The sequence below is a fragment of the Ranitomeya variabilis genome, chromosome 5, assembly GCF_051348905.1.
Source record: "Ranitomeya variabilis isolate aRanVar5 chromosome 5, aRanVar5.hap1, whole genome shotgun sequence".
Classification (NCBI taxonomy): Eukaryota; Metazoa; Chordata; class Amphibia; order Anura; family Dendrobatidae; genus Ranitomeya; species Ranitomeya variabilis.
Genome location: NC_135236.1, coordinates 158,094,955 through 158,110,403, shown reverse-complemented (window position 1 = coordinate 158,110,403; position 15,449 = coordinate 158,094,955). Strand labels below are relative to the sequence as shown.

Sequence of the window (15,449 nt, the reverse complement as noted above, 5' to 3'; positions counted from 1 at the left end):
CCACCGAGACACCTCTCCTGGGCTCCGTTCTTCCCACCGCTGCACTCCTGGTCCTCGGTGCAGCCTGCTGCGTTGCTGCAAGCCTCACTTCCGGTGCGGCTCTTCCTCCATGAACGCTGCTCTTGATACCAGCGCCAGCCGGCCGGCAAGGAGGATTCCTGCCGGAAGGAGCACAGTGGGGGGACGCCGCACTGCTGCACCCAGCCTCTGCAGGGTCCCCGGAGGGGCTCCTAGGCCTGGACCTGCCATGCACGCTCACCTCAGGTGAGAGTCTCTGCGGGGGCCTCATGCGCCTGCCGAGCCTGCAGCTGGCCTCCGGTGCTCCTGCTGATCCGAGCAGCGCCGCCAGCTGCTCCTCCAGTCATCCTCCTCTCCTGGACCTGGCCACATCCCTCAAGCGCTCCACCAATGCATCCACCGACTCCATCCCGCACTCAGGTAATGCAAACCGTTAGGGGGGGCTGCTCTCTCTGTCTCTGACCCATGCTTACTTGGTAAACAAGTGTGCCCTTTTCCCGCACTTTTTCCCTGATATAGCCCCACGCCTCCCACTAACAACCCCTCCCACACCTCCTATCACCCAATTATTCGACACAGCACAATTTTTTGAAAAAAGCCCATGTCCAAGCACAGTCATGGGGGGGGCCTCCATCTAGCCTTGTTTATTCCTGCCCCCTCCTATCTTTTGATCATTTAGTAGCTTACCACCTTTCAGGTGGGTTTTGGATGTACCCACTGTAGAGGATTGTGCTCACTCAGCTGCAAGAGGTAGGCACAGGAAGCTGTATTGCTGCAATGTCTAGGTTAGTTTATTTAAAGTTCATAAACCACTACAGATGACAAAACGAAAACACAGCCTTATCCGGCACAAATCCTTAGCACAGACCAACACAATGGAGATCCACACATATCCAGCTCCAGACACAGCCAAACCATGCCCCTGGGGTTGGGATATGTGAGCTGTCAATCCCACCCATCTCTTATGACAGCTCTTAAAACCCAGCCCTGGAATGTCCCAAATAACTCTCTCAGCACTATATGTGCTTGGCATGCTTCCGAGCTCACATCACCGCAGCTTATAAACGCAATGACTAGTGTTGAGCGATACCTTCCGATATTTGAAAATATCGGTATCGGATTGGATCGCCAATATTCAAAAAATATCGGATATCGCCGATACCGATACCCGATACCAATGCAAGTCAATGGGACCAAAATATCGGAATTAAAATAAATTATTTATTTCCTTGTAGGTTCATTCTACATGAAGGAAAACAACTAAGAATAATATAGGATGTATTGGGGGAGGTGGAGGAGACATTAAAGGCATAGAGGTTTAGCCCAATCAAATTGAATAGCAGGAATTAAAAAAAAAAATTTAAGACGTTCGGAGTTACAAAGATGTTGACTATGTTAAGATTTTTCATATTTTGTCAGATATTGATGTTTCACTAATTCCATGCTCTTTGCCTTCTTTTTTACTTCTCCGACACTTTCTTCTTCATCATCCTCAGCAGCAGCATCTTTTACATCTACTTCTTCTTCACCTTATTCATCTTCTTCACCTTCTTCCTATTATTCTTTTTTGTTACATTCTTCATATTCTTTTTATTAAACTATTATTCTTTTTCATATTCTACTTCTTCATCATACTCTTATTTGTGACAGGCATTCCTGAAGTTGTTATCTATAAAAGTTTGAAGATTACACCTTCTGTTATGCCTGTCACAAAAGAGTTACAACAGGATTTGTCAGCGTTCAGTTTGGCCTGCAGCAGCAGGCTTTTTCCAGAGGCACCACGAGGAGGAACGGACTCACCACCATATACTGCTTAGTCTTCTTCTGCTTATAATTTAGATAATATCTTTAGCTCTGATGTTTAGTCATATGCTTAATGTTCTTCTTCTCTTTGTTCTGCAGCTTCTTGTTCTTCTGCTTCTCGGTCTTCAGGATCGTCGTCTCCAGGGTCGTCGTCTCCGGGGTCGTCGTCTCCGGGGTCATCGTCATCTTCGGGTTGGTCTTCAGGGTCGTCGTCTCCAGAGTCGTCGTCTCAGGGGTCGTTGTCTCTGGGGTCGTCGTCGTCTTAGGGGTGGTCTTCAGGGTCATCGTCTTTAGGGTCTTGAACTTGGAAATGCAGCAGAAGGTACAAGAAGGCTGAGGAAATGCCGAGAACCAGCTGACGGTACTGGAACCCGGATGGCTACCCAAAGGTCCAAGAGCCAATGGAACTACCGAGGACCAGCTGGCGGTACTGGAACCTGGTTACTAAGCAGGAGGTACCCATGCCAGAAAGCACTACCAAGGACCACCTGACATTGGTGAAACTCGGATACCCAGTAGGAGGCACCTAAGCCAAAGGCTCTGACCGGAACCAGCTGATGGTACTGGAACCAGGATGGAGAGCAGAAGGTATAAGAGCCAAAGACACTGCCGAGAACCAGCTGACGGTACTGGAACCCGGATGGATAGCCGAAGGTACAAGAGCCAATGGAACTACCGAGGACCAGCTGACAGTACTGGAACTTGGATTTCTAAGCAGGAGGTACCCGTGCCAGAAAGCACTACCAAGCACCACCTGATGTTGGTGGAACTTGTATACCCAGTAGGAGGCACCTAAGCCAAAGGCTCTGCCTGGAACCAGCTGATGGTACTGGAACCAGGATGGGGAGCAGAAGGTATAAGAGCCAAAGACACTACCGAGAACCAGCTGACAGTACTGGAACCCGGATGGGTAGCCGAAGGTCCAAGAGCCAATGGAACTACCGAGGACCAGCTGACGTTACTGGAACCTGGTTACTAAGCAGGAGGTACCCATGCCAGAAAGCACTACCAAGGACCACCTGACGTTGGTGGAACTCGGATAACCAGAAGGAGGCACCTCAGTCAATGGCTCTGCCCGGAATCAGCTGATGGTACTGGAACCCGGATGGGTAGCTGAAGGTCCAAGAGCCAATGGAACTATCGAGGACCAGCTGACGTTACTGGAACCTGGTTACTAAGCAGGAGGTACCCATGCCAGAAAGCACTACCAAGGACCACCTGACATTGGTGGAACTCGGATACCCAGAAGGAGGCACCTAAGCCAAAGGCTCTGCCCTGAACCAGCTGATGGTACTGGAACCAGGGGAACCTATTCAAGATTGTCTTCCTAAGAACCAGCTAATGGTGCTGGAACTCAGATAGGCAGCAGAAGGTCCACAGGAAAATAAAAAATTGCTAGGCCACGAACCAAAAATCCTCAGTCCTACAGGGGGAGCTTGTCCTATTGCCACTACAGAACCAGCCTTGATTGCCAGTTCCCGCAGCCCACATAAGAAGCACCTAAACTGCATGCACCATAGAGTCGGCTGACCCGACCGCAACACGACAGGACAACGTATTGGAGGCAAAGTGACCTTGACACTACCCAGATAGCTGGAACCAGGAAGGCAGGAGGGTGTACCCATGCCAAAGACACTTCAGAGCAGCAATTGGCGGTATTGGATCCCAGGGATTACATAACAAACAGAGTGTAGGCTGAAGCCTAATAGGAGCAAGTTGAAAGGGAACCTTTCACCCCCCACAGGCGCTAGCAACTAGAAGAGTCACCTTGTGCAGCAGTAATGCTGCACAAAGAAAAGGTGGCTCTTTTAATTATGCTCCTTGCACATGCTGAATGAAACACTTATAAAATTTGGCCCCTGATACCGTGAAACCATCCCGGAGGAGGGACTTTCCTTCTTAATGAGGCACAGCACAGCTGTCATTCATACCCCCTTGGCGCCGGGCGCAGCCTCCTGGGCATTATTTGTTTGTGTACCGGAGTCTGCACTGTTATGTTATCCCTTGGCCATGAGCAGTTAGCGGTGCCTGTCTTCTGACATCATTTGATGTCAGCCTGACTGCGCCTGTGCAGTCGCGCTGCCCGAGATCATGCCCCCCAGTGTCTTCTAATTTATTCACACTGCAGGGCTGGGATTCATGGCCTTGCGCAGTGCATATCTTCGCCTCTCACTCATCTCCTTCCGCCTTCTTCAGAATATGCAGCGCCAGCTGATCCCTAATCACATGCCACGCACGTGACGGCGCACAGTCTGAATAAGGCGTAAGGAGATGAGTGAGAGGAGAAGATATGCACTGCGCATGCCCATGAATCCCAGCCCCGCAGTGTCTTATGATTTATTCACACTATGGGGCTGGGAATCCCAGCCCTGCAGTGACAACCCTGACATCAAGTGATGTCAGAAGATGGGCAGCGCTAACTGCGCATGGCCAAGGGATAACATAACAGCGCAGGCTCCGGGACAGATTCAAACAACGCTGAGGAGGTGGTGCCCGGCGCCAAGGGGGTAGGAATGATGGCTGTGCTGCGTCTTCTAAAGAAGGTTTAGTCCCACCTCCGGGATGGTTTGAATGTATGAGGGGCCACATTTTATAAGTGCTTAGTTCAGCGTGTGCAAGGAGAATAACTAAAAGAGCCACCTTGTCCAAATGCAGCATTAGTGCTGAACAAGGTGGCTCTTTAAGTTACAAATGCCTGGGGGGGACAGGTTCCCTTTAATTTCTGTTGTATTGTCAGCGTGGAGGTCACAGGACACATTGCCGGATACACAGCAGGAGAGCAGCTGACGTAACTGAACCCCAATAACATGGCAGCAAGTGTTGACTGTGCAGACAGCACTTCCGAGCAGCAACTGGAGGTGTTGGAGCCCCAGGACAGCAGGAGGAGCATATTTGAGTTATTGCTTGCTGCACACACAGCAGAGGAGCAGCTGGCGTTACATAACCCCAATAACAAAGGAGCAAGTGTTGACTGTGCAGACAGCACTTCCGAGCAGCAACTGGTGGTGTTGGAGCCCAGGGACAGCAGGAGGAGCAGACTTGACTTATTGCCGCACATAGCAGGGGAGCAGCTGGCATTACTGAACCCCAATAACAGAGGAGAAACTGTTGACTGTGCAGACAGCATTTTCGAGCAGCAACTGGCGGTGTTGGAGCCCAGGGACAGCAGGAAGAACAGACTTGACTTATTGCCGCACACACAGCAGGGGAGCAAGACTGTGCGGCGTCACGGCCGTGGCATGCGATTAGGGATCAGCTGACGGCGCACAGTCTGAAGAAGGTGGAGGGAGATGAGTGAGAGCCTGAGGTGAAGATATGCACTGCGCATGCCCATGAATCCCAGCCCCACAGTGTGAATAAATCAGAAGACACTGCGTGGCGGGATCTTGGTCAGCGCAGCCGCACAGGCGCAGTCATCCTGACACCAAATGATGTCAAAAGACAGGCAGCGCTAACTGCGCATGCCCAAGGTTTAACATAACAGCTCAGGCTCCGGGACAGATTCAAACAACGCTGAGGATACGCCCGGCGCCAAGGGGGTAGGAATGACGGCTGTGATACGTCTCATTATGAAGGAAAGTCCCACCTCCGGGACGGTTTCATGGTATGAGGGGACACATTTTATAAGTGTTAAGTTCAGCGTGTGCAAGGAGCACAACTTAAAGAGCCACCTTTTCCTTGTGCAGCATTACTGCGGGGGGGACATGTTCCCTTAAATTTCTGTTGTAGTGTCAGCGTGGAGGTAGCAGGACACATTGCCGGATACACAGGTGGGGATCAGCTGACGTTACTGAAACCCAATAACACTGGGTCATGTGTTGACTGTGCTGATGGCACTTCTGAGCAGCAACTGGCGGTGTTGGAGCCCAGGGATTAAAGTTCAGGTGGTAGAAACATGAACACAACAGGAGACCTGGATACTGTAGCCAACCAATTATTTAATCTGGAAGAGGAGTGGCAAATTCCTGCGAGATCCAGGCCTTGTTCATTTTCAGAAAAGTAAGCCAGTCAACGTTATCGGAGGATAGTCACATGCGACGGTCTGTTAGTACACCACCTGCGGCACTAAAGACGTGTTCCGATAATACACTAGCAGCAGAGCAAGCCAGCACCTCCAAAGTATACTGGCTAAGCTCTGGCCATGTATCCAGCTTAGAGACCCAAAACTTGAAGGGGGAAGAGCCATCTGGGAGTACACTGAGAGGGCAAGACATGTAGTCTGTCACCATCTGACAGAAATGTTGCCTCCTGCTGACTGGAGCCATCTGTGATGGTGTAGACATTTGTGGCGGGCACACAAAACTTTGCCACAGTTGGGCCATACTGGTCTTGCCTTGTGCTGAGGAACAGCTTCTGCTCCCTCTTTGTGCAGAGCTTCCTCCACTGCCTCGACGCACTGAGCTGCTTTGTAAAACACTAGCAGCACTGCTCTCAATTGGACTGGAGAAGATGATGGACTGCACCAGTGTGTCTTGGTACTCCCACATTTTACGCTCCCAGTTCAATGGTGTAATGAGGCTTTGAAAGCTGTCCCGGTAGTGAGGATCTAGGAGGGTGTACACCCAATAATAAGCCTTGCTGAGAATGTGGGCAATGCAGCGGTCGTTTCTCAGGCACTGCAGCATGAAATCAACCATGTGCTGCAGACTGCCAACTGGCCAAGAAACGCTGTCCCTTGCTTGAGGCATGATCTCTGCCTGCTCTGCATCACCCCACCCTAGCTCTACACACTGACTACTGGAGAATTGTGTAACTCCCTCCTCTGGACAGATGTCTTCCTCTTCCATTGACTCCTCCTCTTCCTCCTCACAAAGTGTCCCCTGCCTAGGCCTTTGTGAAGAACCACGTTGCGCTGACTGTCCAGAAGCAGATGGAATTGGTGACTCCTCATCCTCCACCTCTTCCACAACATCAGCCCTTAGCGCTTGCAGTGTTCTTTCAAGCAGGCAGATAAGGGGGACAGTCATGCTGACTAGTGCATCATCTGCATTCGCCATCCATGTGGAATCATCAAAGGCACATAAAACCTGGCAGACGTCCTTCATAGTGGCCCACTCAGTGGTTGTGAAGTCTGAACGGCGCGCAGTGCGACTTCTTTGCGCCTGATGCAACTAATACTCCATTACTGCTGGCTGCTGCTCACACAACCGCTACAACATATGTAACGTGGAATTCCACCTGGTGGGTAGGTCATATATGATGCGATGTCCTGGAAGGCGGAATCAGCGCTGCAGAGCTGAAATGCGCGATCTTGCCATGCTGGAACGCCACAAGTGAGCACACTCTAGGCGGACCTTGTGCAGCAGTTCATCAAGATCCGGATAGTCCCTCAAAAAACTCTGCATGACCAAGTTGAGCACATGTGCCAGACATGTGCCAGATGTGAGTGGAGTTGCCTAGGGCCAGAGCTGCCACCAGATTTCGGCCATTGTCACACACTACCATGCCTGGCTGGAGATTCGCTGGCACAAAGCACACGTCGCTCTCCTGCTTGATGGCATTCCAGAGCTCTTGCGCTGTGTGGCTTCGATTCCCCAAAGAAATTAATTTCAATATGGCCTGTTGTCATTTGGCCACGGCTGTGCTCATATCGGTCATAACAGGTAAACGTTCATGGGTCCATGTGGAGGTGGACTGTGACGACTCCTGCAGCGCTGATTCTGAGAAACTTGAGTATGAGGAGGAGTCAATGTGTACAGACTGGATTCCTGCAATCCTTTGAGTTGGCAGAACACGTCCTGCTCCACTCGCATGATCTGTACCCGGCTACACAACATTTACCCAATGGGCAGTGAGGGAAAGGTATCGCCCCTGTCCGTGGTGACTGGTTCAAGCATCAGTGGTGAGGTGGACCTTGCTGCTGACTGCATTCAGTAGCACGTGTTTTATGTTTCCCTCCACATGCTTTTGCAGGGCAGGGACGGCTTGCCTGCTGAAATAAAAGCAGCTGGGCACATTGTATTGTGGGACTACCAATGCCATCAATTTATGGAAGGTGTCAGTCTCCACCAGCCAGAATGACAGCATTTCAAGGGACAGTAGTTTTGAAATGCCAGCATTCAGAGCGTGTGCTCGGGGGGGGTTTGCCGAGAATGTCCACCTTTTCTCCCATGCCTGTGATACTGATGGCTGTAGACTGGGCTGGGAGTGTGAGGATGACTGGGAACGTGGTGCTGTGGGTGGAATTACACTGGGTCTCTGGACAACAGTGCCAGAGGTTCTTCCATGGTGATCCTGTGAGGAAGCCAAACCAGCTGTGTGTGAGCTGGAGGAAGAGGCAACAACATGAGCTGAAGGGGTGGTTAGTGCCGCTGTAGGTTGGCCTAGGTCTTCAGTGTGTTTTTGTAACTACACCGCGTGCTTGGTCCGCACATGTTTCCACATAATTGTGGTATTGAGGTTGCTGACACTTTTCCCTCTTTTGACTTTCTGATGACACACCTTGCATTTGACTAAACAAATGTCATCTGCAACTGTGTCAAAAAAGGACCAGGCACTGCAAGTCTTGGGTGCACCCGTTTTGACTTTTGGAAGAGGCATGCTCCTAATGGGTGCCAAAGTGGAGGCTACAGGCACCGCAGTCTTCCCCCTCCCTCTCCCTCTTTGGGCCATTCGGGGAATCTCTTCCTCAGAGCTGCTCCCACCACCTTCCTGTACCTCACGCCATGATGGGTCAAGGACCTCATCATCTACACTACCCTCTTCCACCAAATGCTTCTCCTGGGTAGTCTCGGCAGCACAGTGTGCACCTGAAAGTGGCACCTGAATCAGATGCGTACTGAGGTGCGCTGACCGTAGGCACTGGCCCACCCGTCTCTTCAAAGTCAGAGAGACAAAGCTGTTGGGCATCACTGCATACTGCCTCTTCTTCCATTTCTCCAATGCTGCTTGGCTGGCCCCCTCTTTCCAAGCCAAGAGATTCAGAGAACAGAAGTAGAGATGGCTCCTGTCCTGGGCTTTCTGACTGCCTGGGCAATTTGGCAGGTGGTGAAGAGACAGATGGGTGCTCTTCAGTGCTCTGTGCCTGAGAGGATGTGGCACTAATTGAAGTCGATGCGTTAGCTTCCATCCATCCGACAACGGCTTCAATTTGTTCGACCCGCAGCAGCGGGGCACGGCGAGCTCCTACAAAGCTGCACATGAAGGACTGTTCCCTGCTAAAACTGGGGGATGATGAGTCACCGGTGCCCGCAGCAGGCACAGAATCCCCATGTCCTCTCCCTGCTCCACCTCCACGTCCACGCTCACGTGCCTTACTCTCTGCCTTCTTCATCTTGTTAGACTGATAAAGATAGGCAGAAAAGTACTAAGGGCTTAATGTGCTTACTCCTGAACAGCTGCTAACAGGTATAAGGAACACTAATTTTATCAAGTGTGGACTAGACTTTAATATGAGCTAATGTGGCTTACACAACTCTAAAGTGGAGTGTTTGGTGAACTTTATAAACTTTTTTTTTCCGCAGAACAGACTACAGAGTGAGCTGAACTCACACAGAGATCGTGCAAACAGTTGTAAGTGGCGCTGCAAGGCCAAAACAAGCTCCTCTATGTAATCCTATTTAGTGTTTTTCCACAATCTAGCAGGATATGGATGGAAAGCCACTAATAGGATAAATTTGAAAAAAATGTGCAGCAGGCTGCACTTATTGAGAAATGGACAATGGAACGGTATGAGGCAGTGACGCACCCTGAGCTGACTACAACCGGCTGTGGCAGCAGAACAGACTACAGAGTGAACTGCACTGACACAGAGACCGTGCAGACAACGCTAAACGGCGCTGCAAGGCCAAAAAAAGCTCCTCTATGTAATCCTATATAGTGTTTTTCCACAATCTAGCTGGATACGGACAGAAAGCCACTGATAGGATACATTTGAAAAAATGTGCAGCAGACTGCACTAATTGAAAAATGGACAATGGAACGGTATGAGGCAGTGACGCACCATGAGCTGACTACAACCGGCTGTGGCAGCAGAACAGACTACAGAGTGAACTGCACTGACACAGAGACCGTGCAGACAACGCTAAACGGCGCTGCAAGGCCAAAAAAAGCTCCTCTATGTAATCCTATATAGTGTTTTTCCACAATCTAGCTGGATACGGACAGAAAGCCACTGATAGGATACATTTGAAAAAATGTGCAGCAGACTGCACTAATTGAAAAATGGACAATGGAACGGTATGAGGCAGTGACGCACCATGAGCTGACTACAACCAGCGGTGGCTGCAGACCAGACTACAGAGTGAGCTGCACTCACACAGACACCTTGCAGACAGCCGTGAACAGCGCTGCAAGGCAAAAACAAGATTCTCACACAGCGGTTGCTAAATTAGCCTGGGTAAAGCACAATGAATCAAATCGCTATCTCTAAACTGGCCCTCAGTCAGAACACAGCGTCCTGTCCCTAACTGAATTCACAGCAGAGTGGACCTAAAATGGCGCCGGCGACTTTTATAGTGCATCATGACATCATTTCAGCAGCCAATCACAGCCATGCCAGTAGTTACATGCCTACCATGCAGAACAGGATGTGCCCACACTTCTACACTGTGTTCCAAATTATTATGCAAATTGGATTTAAGTGTGATAAAGATTGAATTGTTTTGTTTTTCAAATAAACTCGTGGATGGTATTGTGTCTCAGGGCTCAATGGATCACTGAAATCAATCTTAAACAAATGGGATAATTAGTTTTCCAGGTGATTCTAATTAAAGGAAAACTACTTAAAAATGATGTTCCACATTATTAAGCAGGTCACAGTTTTCAAGTAACATGGGAAAGAAAAAGGATCTGTCTGCTGCTGAAAAGCATCAAATAGTGCAATGCCTTGGTGAAGGGATGGAAACATTAGAAATTTCCCGAAAACTTAAGCGTGATCATCGCACTGTTAAGAGATTTGTGGCTGTATCTGAGCACAGATGTGTTTGTGCTGATAAAGGCATAATGAGGAAGATTTCTGCCCGGCAATTTCATCGGATTAAGAGAGCAGCTGCTAAAAAGCCATTACAAAGCAGCAAACAGATAATTGAAGCTGCTGGTGCCTCTGGAGTCCCTCGAACCTCAAGGTGTAGGCTCCTTCAAAGGCTTGCTGTGGTGCATAAACCTACTATTCGGCCACCATTAAACAGTGTTCACAAGCAGAAATGGTTGCATTGGGCCCACACATACATGAAGACTAATTTCCAAACATTCTTGTTTACTGATAAGTGTTGAGCAACCCTGGATGGTCCAAATGGATGGAGTAGTGAATGGTTGGTGTATGGCCACCATGTCCCAACAAGGCTGCAACAACAGCAAGGAGGTGGAGGAGTCATGTTTTGAGCCGGAATCATGGAGAAACAGCTGGTAGGGCCCTTTAAGGTTCCTGAAGGTGTGAAAATGACCTCTGCAAAGTATATAGAGTTTCTGACTGACAACTTTCCTCCATGGTATAAAAAATAGAAATCTGCCTTCAGGAGCAAAATCATATTCATGCATGACAATGCACCATCTCATGCTGCAAAGAATACCTCTGAGTCATTGGCTGCTATGGGCATAAAAGGAGATAAACTCTGACCTCAACTCTATAGAGAACCTTTGGAGTATCATCAAGCAAAAGATCTATGAGGGTGGGAGGCAGTTCACATCCAAACAGCAGCTCTGGGAGGCTATTCTGACTTCATGCAAAGAAATACAAGCAGAAACTCAATGGATGCAGGAATTGTGAAGGTGATATCAAAGAAGGGTTCCTATATTAACATGTAACTTGGCCTATTAGGATGTTTTGGAGTTAAATAGCTTTTTTGTTCAGTGAATGTGAATGCTGCAAATTCCACAAATGAGCCTTTTCAGTTCTTTAAAACATATCAAATGTTTAGAAATTCTACTGTGCCTAATAATTTGGAACAGTGCATTTTAAGTTTTTATTCGTTTTGGAGATTATACTGTTATCATTGGGAGGTTTATTCAATAAAATTCGATGTATACTCTAACGGGTGATTACTTTTATTAGACTGACTGTCATTTGCACCAACCATTTAGAAAAATCAGAGAAAAATGTCATTTGCATAATAATTTGGAACATAGTGTAATCATTCCTCATTGGCTGAATTCTGGCTCTTTGAATTATGGGAACTTCCGATTCCGATATCCGATATATTGAAAGTATCGGAACTCGGTATCGGAATTCCGATACCGCAAATATCAGCCGATACCCGATACTTGCAGTATCGGAATGCTCAACACTAGCAATGACACATATCGCCCCTCAAGGTCTCATCTGACGGCCACCTTACACCGCCTAAATAAAATGTGTACTCCTACTCTTTGTGTAGATTCATATTTTTTTAAGCAAATCTGCCAAAATCCACATCAAAAATTGCTTCAAATATGCTTTGATTATCCTTATTGAATACAAAGGAAAATGCACTTTACTGTCCATATGACAAGTTTTTTCACTACTTCTTCCAACAAGGTTTTGAAAACCCATCTGCAGAAAAAAAGAAGTGACAAATCACTTTGATACATATTTCTCAAGGAATCCACTTCATACCGGGTACTGTGAAGTTAAAAGAAAGTTTCCATCAAAAGAGATATACAATTGGTTATATTGATATTTTTTTTTCTTCTGCAGCATGCATTTTATTTATTTCTTTATAAAAGAAAATCACAAAAAAGTACCTGGACAATTCTTATTATTTTATTATTTTAAAACACAAAGTGGGATCTTTACATAATCTACTTATAAGTATTCTGAAGCAATGTTACTGAAGAACTTGTTAAAAATCTTTAAACATCTGCTACACTGCTGACTACTGGTACAGATCTGGAACATGTAGAGTACATGCCCTTAATAGCGCAGTATGTCATGTTATAATGTCTAATTTTTCTCACTATACTAAGAAGACATATGGTGTCGCCATAATCTAATTGCTTATGTTCCAGGGCATAAAATGTCTAGAAGAATTAGTTCCACTTTTGCATTCAATAAAGGCTAACCTCAGAATCTTATCTTCTCTCATGTCACAATTCTTATTACATACTTAATACGGACTGCTTCTCTCACAACACCTTACAGTTATTTTTTATCTATTTGTCATATTAATTACAATTATTATTGTTGTACAATGTTTCAAAATATTTCTCATTAGTTTACAATTTCCCCATTTTAATCCCAAAATACAGACCTCAGACCAGACATCACAAGCAAATACAAGCCCATCTAGTCATGGTAAACTCTTAATGACTGCCAAAATGCATTAAAACAGCGATGAGGAATAAGGAAATAGCGCCACCCGGTGATTCCCATGGGTGTCAGTTGTAAATGACAGCTGACACCCTCCTGTATCGAAAATGGCTTGTTTTGCAACCAATCAGGAAAGATTAACTACTTAAATACCTCTGTAAATCGCAACAGCGTTATTTAAATTGTTGCAATGGCATCACAAGATCCCCTTAGTAACCATGTTAGAGACAAAAAAGGACTCTTGGGCCTGAGTCATTAGTGATGAGCGAGCATACTCGTAATGCTCGTTACTCGGCGGAGCATCGCTGTGCTTGTGGTACTCGGCGAGCACCGAGCATTTCCGGGTTTGCTCGGTGGGAGCTCGGGTCCTCACCTTGCATAATTGGCGCTCCTTACAGAGCCAATCAACATGCAGGGATTGTGTGCCACGCACTGTAATGCTGCAGCCATCTTTGTTGTGGTATTACAGTGACTGTCTAGCCGCACAGTGTCATTAGGTCTATAAGAGACCTGGCGCCGCCCTGCTCAGTTCATTCAGCTCTGGATTAAGAGAGTGTAGGAAGAGCTACTGCTGAGATAGGGTCAGATTTGGGGGTTTATTAGTTAGTGCGGGTCTACCATCATAGAATCCACAAATACAGCTAAACCAACAGTCCTTCTAAGGACTAATTACGGAGTATATAGATTGCAGTGCTAGGTAGGCAGGGGAGTGTATGTGGCTCTATACATATCAGTGCAAGGCATGAAGGCACTGTATGTGGATATATAGATATCATTACATAAATCAAGAGGGTCCATCCCATTACTGTCTGCTGCTGCTACCTATTACATATGTACCTAGCCCCAGGTATCATTGGCTAGGAAGAATTTGTTTGGCATCTTAATCCTGATTATTTTATTCCAAAGCAATCCAGAGCCCCCTTTTCTTTTTTGCTTATTCACATATTGGACATTGTGGTTTCTCTGTCAAACCCCTGATCAAACTGTGGACTTCAAATTTGGGCATTTCAGGCCTCCATTCCACTGTATTTGCTGCCTGTTACCCTTGTTCTATACAGTATTTTGGTGGAAAAACAAGAAAACAGGCCACATATTGGACATTGTGGTTTCTCTGTCAGACCCCTGATCTCTCTGTGGGCTACAAATTTGAGCATTTCAAGCCTCCATTCCACTGCAGTTGCTGTCTGTTACCCTTGTTCTATTCAGTATTTTGGGGTAAAAAATACAGGCCACATATTGGACATTGTGCTTTCTCTGAAAAGATGCCTGGTCTAACTGTGTACTACAAATGAGGATGGCTTTTGTCCATACCTACCATCCATATTTCCATCGAATTTATACCATTTTTAGAAAACACTGGGCCATTTTATGAAACAGTTACGCGGGCATTCAATCAAAGGCTTTTACACGTGGGAATCCACATTCGTTATATATGCCATCAATAGTGTTGAGCGATACCGTCCGATACTTGAAAGTATCGGTATCGGAAAGTATCGGCCGATACCGGCAAAGTATCGGATCCAATCCGATACCGATACCCGATACCAATACAAGTCAATGGGACTCAAGTATCGGACGGTATTCCTGATGGTTCCCAGGGTCTGAAGGAGAGGAAACTCTCCTTCAGGCCCTGGGAACCATATTAATGTGTAAAAGAAAGAATTAAAATAAAAAATATCGCTATACTCACCCTCCGACGCAGCCGGGACCTCAGCGAGGGAACCGGCAGCGTTGTTTGTTTAAAATTCGCGCTTTTACTTGGTTACGTGAGGTCCCGGCTTGTGATTGGTCAGGGCGGCCATGTTGCCGGGACGCGGACCAATCACAGCAAGCCGTGACGAAATTACGTCACGGCTTGCTGTGATTGGTCCGCGTCCCGGCAACATGGCCGCCATTAACCAATCACAAGCCGTGACGTCACAGGAGGCTGGACATGCGCGTATTTTGAAAAGCGCGCGTGTCCAGCCTCCAGTGACGTCCCGGCTTATGATTGGTCACGGCGCCATGTTGCCGGGACGCGGACCAATCACAGCAAGCCGTGACGAAATTACGTCACGGCTTGCTGTGATTGGTCCGCGTCCCGGCAACATGGCCGCCATTAACCAATCACAAGCCGTGACGTCACGGGAGGCTGGACACGCGCGCTTTTCAAAATACGCGCATGTCCAGCCTCCCGTGACGTCCCGGCTTGTGATTGGTTAATGGCGGCCATGTTGCCGGGACGTCACTGGAGGCTGGACACGCGCGCTTTTCAAAATACGCGCATGTCCAGCCTCCCGTGACGTCACGGCTTGTGATTGGTTAATGGCGGCCATGTTGCTGGGACGCGGACCAATCACAGCAAGCCGTGACGTAATTTCGTCACGGCTTGCTGTGATTGGTCCGCGTCCCGGCAACATGGCCG

At 47.7% G+C, this 15,449-nt stretch overlaps 1 pseudogene; it reads left to right on the top strand.

Annotated features, from left to right (window-relative positions):
* The first annotated feature begins 287 nt into the window (after positions 1-287).
* LOC143774900 (piwi-like protein 1 pseudogene) overlaps positions 288-15,449 on the top strand; it is a 29,319-nt pseudogene continuing 14,157 nt past the window's right edge.